Genomic DNA, 17,152 nt, shown 5'->3' with positions numbered 1-17,152 from the left:
CCAATGATGTTTTTTTTCAGCATTAATTTTTTTCAACCATTTGTGTTCTTAATAAGCTATTTAAAATATTTCTTTAATAATTTATAAGAGAATTTAGAACTGAAGAATTTTATTTTTAAATATTATTACTTACTTTGCATAAAATATATATATATATATATATATATATTTGATCGCGAAAGTATTTTTACTGAGAATTTTTACTTATTAGACCAAAAGTGTATGTTAAATTATTTGTTACAAAAAGACAGTAACAGAAATTCGAATCCTGCAAGTGGTTGCGTATGTACGGACTGGAACCGACTGGGACACAAAGCTTTTAAATTACTTGTCTTTTACTCTTCAAATAGCTACCGCTTCACATCTGTACTAACTTAGAACCGGAAGTTCTGTCTGATACACGCAATGAAAAGCAATCATTTCCGCTTATTGCCGCCACCTTCACATCGTTGGTTTTACATAAACCTGAAAACCTTATTCGGAGCTGTACTTTCATCATTTCTGGAAAGATTCATTTCCAGCAGTCACGCCAATTCGCAAATTGACGTAAAATTCTAAACCGCATGCCATCTTCTTGCTAAATATACTGCTTATCTGTAGCTTATATAAGAGACACGTATTTCACAAAACTCAGCGCAAATAACTTTTTCAATTAATGAAATTTACTTCTGAATTTTCTTTTTATTTATAAGAAGAAATAAATTCCAAAATACGTAGCATATCTTAAAGTTAAGCTTGTTTGTTTTCCAAGTTTAGAGCAAGAAACACGACATATATACATGTATGCATTTTAAAAAAATTATCAAAATACAATAGATAAACATCAGCAGTTACTCTGTAATTTTTCAATTTATTTCGAAAATAGTAAAATTCTAATTGTTATAACAAATTTATATAAATTTGATTTTTTATAAATTATTATTAATTTACATAAATTTTTAAGATGATTTCCACATTTAGAGTCATAAATTGAACCATCTACCTCCAGCTGATATTAGTTCTATTTTTACCGACAGCGTCACTTCGTTATCTATAGCACTGTTCGAATAAGACATACTGCAGAGCTGTCAAACATTATAATTGATTCCTTGAATGAAATTAACCTAAATAAATTAGTTATCGTTAAAATAACAAAACTATTTTATTACTCTTACAATGATGGTGGTTTCTAAGTCAATTACTTACTACTTTTTTCGCTGATGTTCCCCTTGTCCTTAATCGCTTTCCTTATTATTAAATTAACATTCCTGCTTGTTTTCTTGTCTGATTGGATTCATTTTTTTTTTACTCAAAATGAAAATTAAATCTTTGCCCACACTTAAAAGTTTATGAACCAAAAAATGACAATTCTAACGCTTTCCCTTCGCTACGCTTCTTTTGATATAGGTCTTAGAACAGGTGGTTAGCCAACCTTTTCAACTTTCATAGAAAGGACATATATACATAAAAAAAAGTTTCCAAGCAATATTTGAAAGCCTTTTTTTGACGTACCAGGGCCCAGCCGTATTCCACATGTCTGGGAGGAAATGCGACAGGTGAGCCATAGTCTGGGAGGGGTTTCGTATGAAAAGGAAAGCCTTGTTTGCGAGGGGTAATTTGATTTTTTTTTCCATGTCTCCCGGAACTATCTTCTATGAACTTCAGTTCTACTTTTCCTCACGAGTTTCTAAGTGGGAATATGAAAGACTTAATTTTTTCTAATTCAAAAAATTAAGTAATGTTTTTTTTTTCCAAAAAAATATTTCATTAAATAAACAGTAAAAACCTTTTGACCTAAAAGATATATCAATCCTGATATATTGCATTAGTATGTACTTTTCAAACTTAAATGAGATGAGATAAAGTTATGCGGGCAGCAAAGCTGCGATTTTTTTGTTAATGTAAGTAAAATTCCAAATCTGTTTTCATTATTATTCCATCGTACTTTTGCAGATGAATTGTTATTATTTTTTAGATTCGTGTTTGTGATAAAATATTTTAGATTGGGAGCTAAACTTTTCTCCTTTATTTCTACGATAAAATGGAAATAATTAATTCGATAATACTTGCATTAATATGTTTGAGCATTTAAAACTTGATTTCAAGAGTTTATAGCAATTATGTGGAGCAAAATATTTGCATTATAATTATATATTTTTTAGATATTTAAAATACGAGTTTGTTTACACTTTTTATCCCTTTTCATTGAAAAATGAAAATTTTAACAGTTAAAATTATTTGTTTTAACTTAAAAAAATCAAAGCATTTTTCAATTCATTAAATTATTTTCTTATTATTTATAACATAATAATTTATTATTTATAACACAATAATTTATTATTTATTTATTTATTATTTAATTATTATTTATTACATAATAATAACGTATATACTTTGAAAAAATATCCAAGGTCTAACAATTAGCTGTATAAAATGCTTTTCAACATTGTTTTGAAATGAAAAAAATAAAGTTAAAATTGCTAAGTATTACTCGAAAATAAAGTTGAAGAAATAAGAGATTCGAATGAATTTTTGAAAAAGAAATTAAAGAAATTCCAAAAGGAAAAAAAAAAATTTGGTTACTGGGGAATATGAATATGAACTTATCGAAAATATAGTATTCTTGAATTGAAAAGTTTTATTTATGCAAAATTAGATTATTAAATATCTTTGTATCTTTTATTCAGTATTTTTGTTCATAGTAATACTCTCTTGAACGTTCAATAAATGAAAATTTAAAAATCGAAGGAAATTGTTATTTACAGAAATATTTGAAAGTTGAAATAATTTCCAATTGCTTTTTCACAACATAAAACTTTCTAAGTTGTCTTTATTATTTAACTTAGATGAGAGTTACCTGAATCGTACCACTTTACACATTTAAATTATCATCACGAATTAACTATCACAAATCACTAAAAATTACATTTTAAATATATTAATGATAAAAAACAGTCATTCAGCTATTTAGATTATATTTTTGTAATAATATTTGCGCAGTAAGTACTGAAATTTGGAAATTGGTGAAAGTTAGTTCAGAAACTCTCCGTCACTTTCTGACAGCTTATGTGCAGAACAGTTTAAATAGCTTAAAATCCTACCTGTTCAGTACTTGAAGTTGATACGTTACTCCTAAATCGTATCGGTAAGATTTAGGAATGGACAAGAGGTACGATATAGACAATTACGAAACGTTTTAAGCAAAGTAATATTTCAAGCAACCCAAGAAACAATTTTAAATTGGCCACAGTTGGGTTCAAAATTGGCTCAATGTGGATCCTGTATGGACATGCACAGAGTAACCACTATTGGGATGTCTAAATTTTTTAATATATGCCTTATATTGGGTCAATATCGACTTTTATGGAACCAATATAGATCCTATAAATGAATATAAAATATAAGGTGAATCTGACAATTCCACAAAGAAACTATATTGGTTATTTTGCTGCTACGGAGTTAGCTAGCAAAATAACAAGTAGAACATAATAGAATAAGTGGCTTAACAATTATATGATACATTAACTAATCTGTACTTAAGTGCATTTATGCTATATCCTTTAAAATTATATTGAAAACTCGTAAAATAAATTTACTTAAATAAAAATTTAACGCCAATTGATTCTTCTGCATGGATCTTCTTGTGAAAAAAAAGCTTCCTGATTTATCAGTCAGAGCGTTTTGTATACAATACTTGTTTTGAAATCAGAGATGGTATGATTTGGGAGAGGTACGGTTTAGGTAACTTTCCTCCACTAACTTTTGTTTTTTCATGTACTTTTTCTCTCCAATAGTACGTAAACTCAGTCGTTTAAATCAAAGTAATAAATTTTCAGACAAGTAACACTTCATAAATTTTGAAGTTACTGTTTATTTCTTAAAATATTTGCCGGAAATATACCAGACAGAGGAGAAGGAAAATAAATTTTGATTTTATTACTGTCTTAAAAAGTGTAAAAGAAATAACACGCCGTGCATTCTGAAATTTTCCGCATTATGAATTGAAAGATCAAGAAATATTTGTCCGTCATGGGCTTTCTTATTTGTATACCAATGATTGCCAAATTTGTAATTTTTTTTTAAAAAATGTAAAAAAGGGAAATACACTTTTTTTTAAACATTACGTGGAAACAAACAGGCTGTAATCATAAAATTTTATTACTATTTATGAGCATTACTCAAATTTTTATTTTTAAAATTTTACACCTTTAATTATGTTTAAAGATGACAAGCTTGTGCTATTTTTTGCGTGACTAAAGATGGGTTTTAACTTGTTAAGAATTACTAAGTATCTCAATGGTAAAACAAAAAATTGAAAGAAATATTTATATCGGTTTTAAAATTTTAAATTTTAGGAGTTTATTTAAATAATTTAAGCCTAAATTTCAATTGGATTAAGGATTACGATAGATATGTTTTTTTATTTAAAAATATTAACTAAGTTGCGAATGAAAAATATTTTTAGCTTCTTACAAAAACTTCGCTTAGTCAGTAAATTACATTAAGTTCAATAAATCTAGTGAAACTATTATTTTAATAATTTTTTTATTCACTATTACTATCATATTGAAGACGCGAAACTTACACGGATAAAAATTTTTTGGTAAAACGACTATACTGTATGGTAGTGACATTTCTGTTAAAAAAAAAACAAACAAACATACTTCTAGTTAATAAAGCCAAACTATACTGTATTTAAACCATTCATCGTGTACTTTTTTCGATCATACAGTAACGGTTAAGGGGGAAATTCTGGTTTACAAAATTATAGTTCTTAATACCACACATTTAGTAAAAAATGCGCAAAAAATAAGTAGATTTAACCAAACAAATGGTTTTTACGCCATGCTCTAAGAAGGTACCTTGATAAATTACCAAATTTTATCACATATTATAAAACCTTATTTTACTATTAATTTTTCCAAAATCAATGCCAAAGTGCTTCGGTAAAAATTGCTGAGCTTTTTGGTATGCCCATAGACCTGATACACGGTAAATGTTACCATATTCTGGTAATTTTATGCACACTTTTTGTCTTACTGTGAAATCGATATTTTTTATATGCCAAAGGAATTGATGCTTGTGTTAAATGAAGCAACACGTCAGAAATCATATCTTTAATATTTTTATATTACTTTTTCCCACAGTTTTATAAATTAATTGGATTCTAAATCGCTTATATTCCAATATTCAATGATGGATAACCTTATTTTCAAATGATACATACACATTTGAAATAAGCAATATAAACACAAGAATATATTTAGGCAGTATAAAATACATTATTAGTTTCAATCCAGTAAATGTTTCACACATCTAAAATAATTTTAGATAATTCTTTATTATATATAACACAAATAAAAATTTTTCTTATTTCTGAATATTAATTTTATTGAGCAATATAATAATGTGTTAGATCTTCATTAGATTAATGTTGTTATCAATCATTAAAAACGTTTTGCAACAAACTGCATCATTTTTATGATATCAATCTCGGCTTTAAGGGGAGTTGAACTGTAAATATTTCGAAATTATTTCATATGTTTATTTTAATGTTGATAAATGGTTAAAAGTGTAAATATTTTCTTTAACCGATTTAATAAATATAAATTTCTGATATTAACATATGAAAATGGAATAGCAAACGAAAGTCAAAGTAACCTGGGACAGATGATTTTGCACTATTGAGTTTTAGCTTTAATGTGTCCCAAACTTCTCTGAAAGTGAGGAAAAAAGAAAATTTAAAGAAATATTTCGTAGAAAAAATATGTAATTTAATTGAAACTTTTTGTTGTTTCAATTAGTTTTTTAAAAGTACATTGAAGACTTCATGAAAAACTAGGTATTACTCAACAAAGTAACATTTTATAAAATAATCCGAAATGACATTCAATCTGTATGTTCGAACTTCTTAGCTCTTGTATACCTTTTTAAGTGGCTGGAAACATTCATTCTTGTAGAAAAATTTTATAGATATATCTGGCTGTTTAAAATTCAACTCATGATTGTTTCTCTGTAGAGCCATCGAATAATTCAGTTTTAAATCTTCGGCATACTGACTACTTGGCGACGCGTAAGTAGTGCAGAACGATAAGTTAAAACTAGACTTTTGCTTCTTTTACAACACTGCAAGATATTCTTATCATCGAAACTAAAGGTTAGATAATTCAGAAGAGCGATAAGAGAACTGATTTCCATTATCTTGGACGACACACTTAAAACTTTGAAAATATATGTCGCTTGAATATCAAGTGGGAAAACCATTTTTTAAAAATATATCTTATATAGTTATATTTTTATATTTTTATTGAACTAACTATTTTCAATTTCTTAAAACAAATTTTAAAATTATCTTTAAGTATTTACTATTTGCTATTTCAAATTCTATATTTGCGTGAAGTGAATCCAGGGTTCTTTTATGTCCTTCAGAAAAGCAAATTTTGAATTTGTAAGTCTTGATCTGTGCTATAAAAATGTCTAACAAATATTTAACAAACAAATTATTTTTTAATAATAAGTAATAGTTTTTTATGTAAATGAAATGAACCTCTATGAAAAGTAATTTTAATGCTCAAAGTCCTTTCCCAGCAGAAAACAGTATAAACACAAAATATATAAGATTTTTTAAGGATAAAAGTTTACACACTTCTAAAGATAAATTAGCTTTTGTTAGTGATTCTGAAAATATATATTTATTGCACAAGTAATAAATATATAGTAAATTATAAGTTAAAAGTAAGCGGTATTATAATTATAAAAATGCTTAGAAAAAATACAAAATTAGTTTTTAATATTACTTTGCAGTTTTTATTTTGAGAAAAATGAGAAACGTTTACTTTTATTAACAATGGTAAAACAAATTTCTAATTTACGTTCAAAGCATCGTTCATTTAGCTGTTTCAGAATTTTAGTGAACTGCTGCTGATTTGCTGTTTCAGAATTTTAGTGAACTGTTGCTGGTTTGCTGTTTAGGCATCATTTGTAGGTACAACTAAAGCAGGAACGCGATAAACTTGTTAAAGAAGATATTTCTCAAATTTTATTGCTTTTAAAAACATTTACCTTGCAAAGACAATAAAATCAGCAATGAACGTTTTTTCTTTCATTAAATTTTTATTCACATTGAAAACACAATGTAACAATTGTTCAAGTTAGTTTCTTGCAAACAGAACAATAATTAGCAACTCAAATTAATTTAAAAAGCTAACGTATGTGGTAAGCATTACAACTTAGTTACTTAGCAGCTGTTATATAGTTTTTTTGTGGGGCGTATGATGTTGTAATAGGTTGAGCAAGAAGACAAAAGCTGAACAATGTATTTTCATTAAAATAATAATTTGTAAGCAGTAATATTCTTTGGGATTCTTTGGACCAAAATTATTGTCAACATTGCATTAAATAATACTTTCACTCAATATTATAAAAGTCTACGTGCTCAAATATGACTTTGTGATTAATTTATGTCTCAATCATATTAAACAAGTATTAAACCACTTATGAAATTTTAAAGTAATGCTAGATTACTAAATCTTAAATTGTGTGAGTGTGTTTAAGCATAATAAATATCATTAATAATTGTATTTTTTGTTGTACATTAAGTAAAATTCTTTTCAAATTCTCAACATTTCATATTTTTATAAGTAAGTGAAAAATAGTTTTTAGATGATAAATATTAGAAAAATATTTTGAGTAATATATTTAATCAGATGCAATTTTTTTTTTTTTTTTTTTTTTTGAGTTTTCATTCGAAAGTTGAATTACTTTTATTTAATTAAAACAATTTTATAATTGCTACAATTTTATTAATATTTTATTAATTATTTAATAATTATAAATTCTATTAATTTATGTATGCATAAGGAATTGTTAAATTTTAACCCATTAAAAAATTCAACTATGGATTAATTACACTTTGTACAATCACATTTTTATTTTTATTTTTGCTTTTAGAAAAAAAATTCTATTTTCTTATAGATAAGATTTGGCAGTAATATTCATATCCTTTATGTAAAATGTAAAAATAGATAGATATACAAATATATAAATAAAAAATAAACACTATTTTATCCTTTTGAATGGCAAATGAAACTTCTTAAAATTTAATGGCTTGCTTTTCAAAATAATTACAGTTTAATGTTTAATAGAACTGAGTATTAGTTCCACACAAATATATAGTTAAATAAATTTTTATCAGCTATATCTTTAAAGAAATAAAAAAAAGAACTGATTTTTTTATTCTATTAGATGGCAAACAAAATTTTGCTCGCTGTTTGATTCCGTCTTCCATTTTTACGACTTGCTCTTTTAAGGTCTACCGAAACTAACATAGCTTAATGTAATAGAAATGCGTAACTTCTGCGAAACAGAGTGATTTCAGGAACATCTTCTTGTGTACTTGGTTGATGTGTCATTGTGAAGCGAAGTCGCCAACCAAGCTAAACATTTTATACCATCCACTTTCATTTGACGATTTTATGAGCTATTGTGTGCAGATGTAACCTTCTTTTAATGTCATGTTGTGGCGTTCGACGTTGTCACATTGCTCAGGTATAGATTCTGTCATTGACCATGGGATGTCCTACCGAAGGCGGTGATTTTGGCGACTATTAGATTTCGAAATTTTTAAGAAGTTGGCGAAATAATCAGTTTAGATGTAATAAATAATAAATTAATAGCATATTCATCGTACCTTTCATCTTATGGTAAGCAATGTAAAACATTTGTTATTTGCATGCAATAAAAAATATACATTACAAATATTATTATACTTCGTATACAAAAGTGAGGTGAGAAGTAGTTTTGAGCATTGTTTATAAATATGTTACCATTTTAGTAATAACTGTTTTCTGTTATATAGATTTAAAGATTTTATTTACTTTATCTCCAATAAAATTATAAAATTAAATCTACATGTTTCATTTTTATTAGTTCAACAAATGAATGTTTCAAATTTATGTTTACTTTTCAAAAATACTTTTTTCTCTGTTGGAAACATTCCTTCAAGCGAGCATGATTGCTATTACCATAGCGGTGCTTAAAACTGTCAGAAATCTTTCAAGTTTCAGAAATTTTTATTCAACAATTTTAAATTTGCAGTGCCGCAAGTAATACAGGTTGAAAATATCTTGTTATTTTATCCTGACACTGTTAGGTATTTTAGAGCATGCTGAACCACGAAATTGCTTAAATATGCCACAAGGTTTGGTATTATGTTGACCTATATTACCATATTTCTTAAACTTGATTACACAATGTTATGGTTTAACCTGAGCAGAAAAATGTTTCAATTTATTACGGGGTAGAATAATTGTTAATTTTATTTTATGTGTGATGTCTTTGATTAATTTCATAAATACAATTTTGATAGTTGTTATGCTGCATTCTATAAACACAATTTAGGGGTATTGATATACTGTAAATTATTTTGGATAAAATTACGGTATAAAGTACCGACGCTTTAGCTGCATCATCTATAAAATCCATTTTACCGTAAAATCCATTTTTATCTTAAAATATTGTACCCTAATTTTTACCGTAATATTTATTTAATTAGAGTGATTCCGTCATTTAATGGTAATTATTACTGAATGAAACTATGGTATATTAGATTTTTTATTCTAACATGTTCTGGTAAAAATGGTTTCTATGGTAAAAAGTACCCTGAGTGCCGATACTGTTTTCGATTTTTGTGGACTGTGTTGCTTCTTAAATAGCATTGCTACGCGAACATTATCAATGCGTGATTCATCTTTCTTTCATGAACTACACTATATTGCCACAAAATTAGTTTTTTTATGTCGTGAAATGTATTTTTATATCACTTTTCATGACAAAATCTGGAGTGAAAAATTATGCGCCATACCAGCAAACCGAAAAGAATTTCTACCTTACCAAAATAATAAAGTGAAATATAAGAAAAACAGCAAAAACAGAAAATAGAATTTAATAAATAAAAAATCTTGTACGTGAAGAAAATAATGTGCAAAATTTTGTCTTGGAGTAAATATTTCGCATATGAGTGTAAGTATATAAAAATTATAAGCATAATATTACGCAATATCAAATATTTTTATAATATAATTATAACATACAGGTTTTATGCACACGTTATTTTTTAGTGCAATCTTTCGTCTGTCTAAGATTTCTTCATAGAACATACTTTTTATTTCCGAAAAAGTGACATAATTTCAGTCTCTAATCTCTTTTAAAAAATATTTCATTTTGAGGAAAAAATTTTCCAGGTTCCACTAATAAATTCAATCTGTTTAAAGTTAAATAGTGATTTTCAAAAGAGCAATTATCTTTATCCAGCCACCAAATAAGCAATCGCGTCGATAAGATCTTTGGTAGTTCTAATGATCTTAGCAGCAGAAAAGCATCAAGGATTGAATCTATTAGCCCATAACCTTGGCCTTGTTTTGTATGGAAAATTCTCCAAGCTATTCCCAGACGCTTCTTCCAAACTTGAAAAAGAATCCGCCTCGATTTAAGTGCTATTTCTTTCATCTTAAAAACCAAATAAATAAAACGTGAATTTAATCCTGGGTTCTAAGAGGTTGCATTCCGAACTTTTACTATTGTTCTTTTAGGGAGTTTTGAAGACGACTTCAAAGGGCTTCAAGATAGAAGTTTTTTGCACGTATAAGAGGTGGGGGAAAAACTATAAAACCAGTTTTAGTAAATCTTCTTTTTTTGGGACTCGTTCGAAACAATTATTTAATCGTAAAATTTATAAAATATGTTCTAACAAGGTAGATGGAAATTTTAAGGATGATATGAAACTTTATCTAAATTTGATTTATTTATTTCCGTTGTGGTTGAATAAGCAAAATGTAATAAGATTGCAAATATGTATAAGATATGTAAGATACAACTATGTATAAGACATGTAAATAAAAATTATATTGATTCATTATCAGTGTGGGGATTTGATCCTCGAGGATAAAAGATACGAGAATATAAGATACAACTATGTATAAGATATGCAAATAGAAATTATATTGCTTTATTATCAGTGTGGGGAATTGGTCCTCGAGGATAAAAGGTGCGAGGATATCAGATACAACTATGTATAAGATATGCATAAGATAAAAATTATATTGATTTATTATCAGTGTGGGGAATTGGTTCTCGAGGATAAAAGGTGCGAGGATATCAGATATTACTATGTATAAGATATGCATAAGATAAAAATTATATTGATTTATTATCAGTGTGGGGAATTGGTTCTCGAGGATAAAAAATACGAGGATATAAGATTCAACTATGTATAAGATATGTACATAAAAATTATATTGATTTATTATCAGTGTGGGGAATTGGTCCTCGAGGATAAAAGATACGAGGATATAAGTTACAACTATGTATAAGATATGTAAATAAAAATTATATTTATTTAATATCAGTGTGGGGAATTGGTTCTCGAGTATTTTATATGTATGGAACAGCACTTTTTAAAGTAGGGATTCCAATCTTAAAAGAGGTCAAAATCGTGTGTTTTAAGCAATTTTCTGCAATGATAAAAAGCGAATAGTTTCAACAGCTCATTTGCCATTTCTCAACGTAATTTTTCTGCAAAATTTGAATTTTCAACATAAAATATTTTCGTTCCTTCTTAGATGTTCTTCCGCATAAAATAATAAATGTAAAATGATTTCAACAGCTCTGCTGTCTAAAATTGTTTGCTTCTTTACAAAATTTAGTATCACAATATTTTTTTTTGGAATTAATAATGTTTTTTTCTTTAAATATTGATTATTTTTATTTTGTAAAGAAGAATTTCTTAAGAATTTCTATGACTGCTTGGTTACCGCTATTTAAATATTACATAAGCACTTTAAAATTACGAGGGATAAATGACTTTTGATTCACTTTTTATTAGGGAAAGAGCATGAACACACAAGCATGCGTTTACGCAAGACACTGAATTTCCTTCATCATGATAACACCTTATAGATTGAAAAATTGATAAAATTATATTTAAAGCAATGACTTTGAGATTCGTCTATAATATTGTTGATAGGGACGAAAAGCATGTAAATGCTATATTTCTGAGTAGATTTAAAGTTGAACCCTCTACTAGAAAATAAACTAAAAGTACTTCCTCTTCCAGATATGCTAACGATTTTGAGAACAGGGTATTTCGTTTTTCTGACAAAGGCTGAGCTTCCTCCGTTCTTAACAACGTACTGTTTAATATGTTTGCTATCATTTCAATAAATTGGAAAAAAATTCAAAATTTTATTAAAATGTTCTGAACAACAAATGAAAACGGGAAGATCTCCTTAAAAATTCACGAATATCGTGAGGAAGTATACGAATTATTTTACAAGTGATACGAATTATTTTACTCCAAATAAACGCTTAATCTTTTTCAGAGTACGTTCACCAGTAATACGTACTCTATGCATCTGTTCGTTTGTTTGAGTATATAATATAACATATAATTGGTATACATAGAATGCATACAAGTTTTTATCTAAAAAGGATAACAATAAAACAAAGTTAATTACTCTTGCTCTAAGACGTACAAACAAATTTCTAAAATATAACTTATTGTTTGAAATTATAGAAAGGAGGAATTATTTTCAGGAAAAAAAGTAATTGATATAAGTAATAAAATGTAATATTCGTTTGATTGGAAATAACAATAAAATAATTCACCTTGATAGTGTCCTAAAATTATAAACTACGTACAGTTAAGTAAATAAATTTTAATGCATATGCAAATTATTAGTTTTTTTATTTATTATTGTTTGACAAACATATTTTAAGAAAAATGAAGCTATTGTAGTATTTCTTTTCATTTTCAGGTTATAATTAAGAAATTTAAATTTGTTGGCAATGTTTTCTGGCTTTTTTAGACAGTGTAGATAATACTTAAATGGCTCGAAACACTTCTCATCAAATTTTATATGGCTGAAGATGATTTCAGTAATATATTTTGCTCAACGTGAAATATGTTGAGATATTTTTAAAAATATAAATTTTAAAAACTTATTTTGTCTGAGCTAATATCTTTTTAGTTTTATCTACTTGCGATTAATTTAAACTCGTATTTAAAAATGAACTTGTTTATAATTTTTCTTTCTATATTAATTTTGTTTAATTTTTTTAGGTAAGTGTTTGCTTCTACCAGATCATCTGTTGTAAATTTTCTGCTGAATTGTTTGAAAGTCTTTGAGGTAATTTTTTCTCGAACGATTTCCATTGACTACAAATGAATAAGTTAATGATTATTTGAAGATATTTTATGTCTTTTTAAATATATCTCTACAAATCTATTCATGTAATAGCTCAATTTTAGTTCTTCAGATTAAGTACTTTTGGTGTAATTTAACCTTTGTAATTTGGAAAACTTTGAGAGTTTTTAAAACAATTTTTTGTGTTGACTATTTATGAAATCTTGAATAAAAATAAGAATCAATCTAGAGCCTTAATTAAGAAAAAATATATGTCTTTTATGTTTAAGATTATACAAATATATAATTACAAAATATGAAATAAAAAGTTAATCAAAACAAATCATTACTTAAAAAATCAGATTAAAAACATGCTTTAATCGAGCAATAATAGTGCAAAACTGTAAAAATATGCTTTTTGGGGTTTATGATAGTTTATTGCTTTTATTTGAAAGAAAAGAAAACAAAACACCAAATATTTATAGTTTATGCTCCAACTATAATTTCTAATTAATATCATTAAACATAATAACTTGTATTCCTTGTGCTGAAAAACAAATATAGTCCTCTATTTAATTATTTCTTTAGAATTTTCATTCCAATTAACATGTGTAGTATTTTATTTTTTTACGAGTTTCTAATATGTTACGGGAAAGTATTTTTTAAAATATTTTTATATGTTCTTAACTAGTTTTACAATTGCATTAAGTAATTGAATAATAGCAACTCCTTAATTCAAAGAAACTAACTAGATTGGAAAATTGAGATTTGAAACATATATTAATTTCTTATATTTAATTGTCTTCTGAAAATTTCTTTCACTAAGCTATAAATGAGACTTTTTTTCTGATTTGGAAAAAGTTTCGAGGAATTTTGGATTATTCTATTTTTTCTACTTCTTGTATTTCTTCAAGGCTTTCTAAATAACAATAAGCAGAAAAAGCAAGATAATAAGTATGATACAAGTCATAAGACTATCTTACGTGACGCGGCGGTATGTTGGTCCAATGCAAGGTTCCGACATAGTTGCAAACTCACGCTCTCTGATGACTGATTTTTTTCTAGACTTTTTGTGATGCAAGACACGCATTTCCTTGAAACTGATGTTGTTTTTGCTTTTTTCCCCTGTTTTCAGTGGCTCTTTTGAGATTCTCTATTATAAAAGAAATAAGAATTTATGAATTAAAGCTGTTGTTTTCAAATGTAAAACCATTAGAAAATGTTGCGTTTAGATTTTCTAAGAAAAATGTTAAAATTATACTTTTTTTATATTATTTATTTTTTTGTCAGCAAACTTCTTATTAAGTTAAAAGAGTCACGGTTTTCTTTTTCATGAAAAAACAATCTTAAATGCAAAACAATTGAAATTCACTATCTAATTTTTGATTGCTCTTAATAATAGTTGAAATCGTAAAAAACAATTTAATTAATAATAGGATTTATATTAATTATTAATTCAGTTAATTTATTAATAATAATTTATATTATTATTTTCAATCACAATTTGAAATAAATTAAAAAATTAAATCAATCACGTAAAAAACAAATTACGTTTTAATTCATCGGGAATTTCAAAACTTGCAAATTATCACTGCAAATGGTAAAAAGCAACTATAAGCATATTTTCGAAACTTTACCTGCCTTGTTTTAAGTATTATTTTATATTTAAAAATGTATATTTTCAACAGCAGGAAAAGAAAACCTGTTAGTAGAAAGATTTTGCAAATCGTTACCCGTACAGCTAACCATATTTTATACAGCTTTACTTTCCTGTGATTTGTAAAATTTTTTTTGAATGAATGCTGCAAAGTTCAATAAGAATTAGCAGAGCCCTGGTGGCTCAGAAGATAGAGCACTTGCCTCTCAAGAACCGGGTTCGAATCTCAGTCATGACTAGTCGATATGAATTCCACGTCCGTCTCACACTGACCTCAGTGCTGGCATAAAATATCCTCAATTGTCGATGAACCATGGGTTAGAGTTTCTTTGCTAACTGTCAGGTTAAACCGTGGGTTTTTTTAGTGTTTTTCCTTACCATGCAACGCAAGTGTTGGTTAGTTCGATCAAAAAGGCAAAATTCTCCCACTATTCAATCCAAGACTTCCTTTGACTTTCAGATTGGGTTCAAAATAACGGAATTGAACATTGATAGTTGTAAACTCAGAATTGGGTTGGCTGTTCAACGTCGGTAATAAAACATAAAGTAACCTAAGCATTCTGGTCATTGGAAACTGTAACGCTTTGCAAAATATATTTTATATTTAGGGGTGGTTACTTTAAGTTAAACATTTTCTGTTTTGCGTTTTTTATCCCCAAAAAAGCAACAAAATTTTTTTGAAAAAAGTCTTTTTTAGATTCTTATTTTATTCAGTAGCATTCTTTTAAAAAGTACCAATATTCAGATTGAAATCGAACCAAATATTTCCAAAATTACATACATAGTTTTTTCTTCTCAATTTTATACAAGTTAGCTAATTAGTCAGTTAAACTGAATAGAATTTGACAATATTCTTTGAATAGAAAGCATTAAATGAATATTCTCGATTTTCACAGTATTTCACTATTATTATTTCTTTTGTTTTTTATTGTATCTAGAAATTGAAAGAAAATTTTCTTTTACAAATTACAAAAAAATTTTATTTTATTTTCGCTACTGAAAACAGTGGAAGATGATTTAAAAGTAAAATTCTGATTAGCTTTCTTTTCTATTTTCAGTTAATTGAAAACATAAAAATTTTGGACGTTTGATAGTTTTACAAATAATCAAACTGCGAACTCGAAAATTTTACTCGATTTTAATTTATTCCCTACTTTGCCTGGAAATATCTTAAGTCTTTGTCTACATTAAACTTTTTAAAGTTATTTATTGCTGAAAATATTGTTTTGTTGCTTTTATCTGTGCTAAAATTTCAAAATAATTAAAATTTTCAAATTAAAGTAAATACCTATGTGTCTTAACCAATTTTCTTTTTAAATTTTATTTATGAAAGTGTGTTGTCGAATGTAGATTTTTTTTGCAGAACTTTTTAATCACTACAAAAGATATAATACATTTTAAACATTAATTGATACTATTTATGAGATATTTTTATGTGTAAGAAATGTTTAGAAAATTTTGTAGAATAAACATTAGAAAATTTAATTGAAGAATAATATTAAAAATATTAAATAAAACATATATTTATAACACTATGGAGTTATGTATATTTATAACAAATTATATCAGCAAACATTTTTTAAATCTAGTGTATTTTAGCCTCTTGTATAATTTGTTACAACACATGGTTCACCAAATACAGAATATGTAAACAATTTCTATATAATTTCTCTTGTTTAGTCATTTCACTTTTCAATAGCATATCACTTTTGTTTTCTGATATCTACATCAGAAACGAATAACCTTCTTTGAAATTGAGGGTAACGATTTACGTAATTATAACTTCTCTCATATAATTGAAGAAAGAGTTGCATCAAAACAAGATTGTAATTATAATGTTGAATCTTTAAAAAAGCGTAGAAGGTAGTGAATAATAGGTTTCATGAATTGTTTGAAAAAAAGTGAAAGTCAGACGTATATTTGATTTCCTTTGTTTATTATTAATTATGCTTTTTATTATTTTCAGTTGCTTTATATGAATTATAATATATATTGTATTGTTTGGCTTCAACTCTCACTTTAAGATTTAAGTTATGAGGCAATATATCAATTTGTGAAAGTTAACAATTTAGTTTTTTCAAAGTTGTAATTGGCGAATGAATTTCTTTTTTTTTATAAATTAAAATACTATAAAAAAAGAAAACATATGGTTTGGAGTAATACTTTTTTGGCAAATGTTTAAATAAACTGTAACTTTTTAAAACTCTGTGATTATCAAAATTTTTCTGAATCCTTTTTAAACAAAACATTTTATGAAATACTCCAAAACGAGAAATACTTCCAAACATAATTTATCTCAAATTTTATTAATTAAAAAGTACAATTCTCCAAGTTG

The 17,152-nt window shown here is 26.5% G+C and overlaps 1 protein-coding gene across 6 annotated transcripts in view; it reads left to right on the top strand.

The window, feature by feature from the left end:
- LOC110281924 (uncharacterized) overlaps positions 1 to 17,152 on the top strand; it is a 163,454-nt gene that overhangs the window by 65,308 nt on the left and 80,994 nt on the right. Inside the window, exons 1-2 of one of the 6 annotated variants that reach the window (XM_087167995.1) lie at positions 1,614 to 1,880; positions 13,097 to 13,163. The exons of 3 other annotated variants lie outside the window; for them this stretch is intronic. The gene's annotated coding sequence lies outside the window, so the exon portion shown is untranslated. Of the gene's footprint in view, positions 1 to 1,613; positions 1,881 to 8,478; positions 8,682 to 13,096; positions 13,164 to 17,152 lie in introns of those variants that run through there. 2 more of the 6 variants (XM_087167999.1, XM_087167998.1) reach the window with 2 other exon arrangements.

Source organism: Parasteatoda tepidariorum, chromosome 7 (genome assembly GCF_982258835.1).
Source record: "Parasteatoda tepidariorum strain Cologne lab strain chromosome 7, Ptep-v5.0, whole genome shotgun sequence".
NCBI lineage: Eukaryota > Metazoa > Arthropoda > Arachnida > Araneae > Theridiidae > Parasteatoda > Parasteatoda tepidariorum.
The sequence above is the reverse complement of the archived record's forward strand: the minus strand, read 5'-3'. Positions and strand labels throughout refer to the sequence as shown.